Genomic DNA, 3386 nt, shown 5'->3' with positions numbered 1-3386 from the left:
ATTGGGCGATGACGATTGTACGACTGCTTTGGTCTGATAACGATTGTCGAATAACCTATGTACGACGGTGATTGTGGATGACGATTGTTCGACGGCGTTTGTACGACGGTGATTGCCAATGGCGATTGATTGACTGCTTATGACCGATGGGGTTCATCAGATGGCATGGGTCCAATGGCGTGTGTTAAACTGGCGTTTGTGGAAAGGGTGTGTCCGATGGCGTTTGTATGACGACGCTTCTCCGCTGACAATTGTACGACAGTGTTTTCTCAATGACTACTGTACGCCGGTGATTGGGCGATGACGACTGTATGACTGCTTTGGTCTGATGATAATGATTGTCGAATAACCTATGTACGACGGTGATTGTTGAAAGACGATTGTTCGACTGCATCTGTCCGATGGAGATTGTACGATGGTGATTGTCCAATGACGATTGTTTGACTGCTTATGACTGATGGAGTGTATAGGATGGCATGTGTCTGATAGCGTGTGTTAAACTGGCGTTTGTCGAAAGCATTATCAGACCAAGGTAGTATACAGTCGTCACGCTCAATACCACGACAGTGTCATCGAGAAAACACTGTCGCACAATAGTCAGCGAAAACGATCATACAACGCCATCGGACACAACGATTGTACAAAAACCTTGTACACCGCCATTGCCCATGACATCGATCAACCCCATCAGTACAACAGTAACAACCAATCGGATGACAGACTGCTTATGACCGATGGGGTTCATCAGATGGCATGGGTCCAATGGCGTGTGTGAAAACGGCGTTTAATAAATAGTGTGTCCGATAGCGTTTGTATGACGACGTTTTCCGCTGACAATTATACGACAGTGTTTTCTCAATGACGACTGTACGACTACAATAGTCTGATAATGATTGTCGAATAACTTATAGACGACGGTGATTGTTGATGACGATAGTTCGACTGCGTTTTTCCGATGGCGTTTGTACGAAGGTGATTGCCAATGACGATTGTTTGACTGCTTATGACTGATGGAGTGTATAGGATGGCATGTGTCTGATAGCGTGTGTTAAACTGGCGTTTGTGGAAAGGGTGTGTCCTAAGGCGTTTGATGACGACGCTTCTCCGATGACAATTGTACGACAGTGTTTTCTCAATGACTACTGTACGCCGGTGATTGGGCGATGACGACTGTATGACTACATTGGTCTGATAATGATTGTCGAATAACTTATGTACGACGGTAATTGTTGATGACGATTGTTCGACGGCGTTTGTACGACGGTGATTGCCAATGACGGTTGTTGACTGCTTATGACTGATGGGGTTCATCGGATGGCATGTGTCCGATAGCGTGTGTTAAACTTGCGTTTGTGGAAAGAGTGTGTCCGATGGCGTTTGTATGACGACGTTTTCCCGCTGACAATTGTACGACAGTGTTTTCTCTATGACTACTGTACGCCGGTGATTGGGCGATGACGACTGTATGACTACATTGGTCTGATAATGATTGTCGAATAACTAATGTACGACGGTGATTGTTGATGACGATTGTTCGACTGCGTTTTTTTCGATAGCGTTAGATCGACGATGATTGCCAATGACGATTGTTTGACTGCTTTTGACTGATGGAATGTATCGGATGGCATGTGTCCGATAGCGTGTGTCAAACTGGCGTTTGTGGAAAGCGTATATCCGATGCCGTTTGTACGACGATGTTTCTTGATGGCGCTTATACGACGGTGGTTGTCCGTTACGGATGCTCGACTGCAGTTGATCGACGGCGTTTGTATGACAGTGACAGTCCGATGACGGTTGTTGACTGCTTATGACTGATGGGGTTCATCGAATGGCATGGGTCCAATGGCGTGTGTAAAAGGCGTTTGTAAAAAAGGTGTGTCCGATGGCGTTTGTATGACGACGTTTTCCTGCTGACAATTGTACGACAGTGTTTTCTCAATGACTACTGTACGCTGGTGATTGAGCGATAACGACTGTATGACTACATTGGTCTGATAATGATTGTCGAATAACTTATGGACGACGGTGATTGTTGATGACGATTGTTCGACTGCGTTTTTTTCGATAGCGTTAGTTCGACGTTGATTTCCAATGACGATTGTTTGACTGCTTTTGACTGATGGAATGTGTCGGATGGCATGTGTCCGATAGCGTGTGTCAAACTGTCGTTTGTGGTAAGGGTGTTTTCGATGGCGTTTATATGACGACGTTTTTTCGCTGACAATTGTACGACAGTGTTTTCTCGATGCCTACTGTACGCCGGTGATTGGGCGATGACGACTGAACGACTGCTTTGGTCTGATGATTATTGTCGAATAACCTATGTACGACGGTGATTGATGATGACGATTGTTCGATTGCGTTTTTTTATGGGGTTTGTAAGACAGTGATTGTCAATGGCGATTGTTTGACTGCTTCTGACTGATGGAGTGTATCGGATGGCATGTGTCCGATAGCGTGTGTCAAACTGGCGTTTGTGGAAAGAGTGTATCCGATGGCGTTTGTATGACGACGTTTTCCCGCTGACAATTGTACAACAGTGTTTCTGGATGACTACTGTACGCGGTGATTAGGCGATGACGACTGTACGACTACATTGGTCTGATAACGATTGTCAAATAACTTATGTACCACGGTAATTGTTGATGACGATTGTTCGACTGCGTTTTTCCGATGGCGTTTGTACGACGGTGATTGTCCAATGACGATTGTCTGACTGTTTTTGTCTGATGGCATGTGTCCGATAGCGTGTGTCAAACTGGCGTTTGTGGAAAGGGCGCTTCCGATGGCGTTTGAATGACGACGTTCTCCCGCTGACAATTGTACGAAAGTGTTTTCTCGATGACTACTGTACGCCGGTGATTGGGCGATGACGAATGTACGACTGCTTTGGTCTGATGATGATTGTCGAATAACCTATGCACGGCGGTGATTGATGATGACGATTGTTCGACTGCGCTTTTTATGGGGTTTGTAAGACAGTGATTGCCAATGGCGATTGTTTGACTGCTTCTGACTGATGGAATGTATCGGATGGCATGTGTTCGATAGCGTGTGTCAAAGTGGCGTTTGTGTAAAGCGTATATCCGATGCCGTTTGTACGACGACGTTTCTTGATGACGCTTATACGACGGTGATTGTCGGATTACGGATGTTTGACTGTAATTGTTCGACGGCGTTTGTATGACGGTGATAGTCCGATGACGGTTGTTGACTGCTTTTGACTGATGGGGTTCATCGGATGGCATGTGTCCAATGGCGTGTGTGAAAACGGCGTTTGTATAAAAGGTATGTCCGATGGCGTTTGTATGACGACGTTTTCCCGCTGACAATTGTACGACAGTGTTTTCTCGATGACTACTGTACGCCGGTGATTGGGCGATGAC

The sequence above is a fragment of the Bremia lactucae genome, linkage group LG1 (genome assembly GCF_004359215.1).
Source record: "Bremia lactucae strain SF5 linkage group LG1, whole genome shotgun sequence".
Classification (NCBI taxonomy): Eukaryota; Oomycota; class Peronosporomycetes; order Peronosporales; family Peronosporaceae; genus Bremia; species Bremia lactucae.
This window is presented reverse-complemented; position numbering follows the sequence as displayed.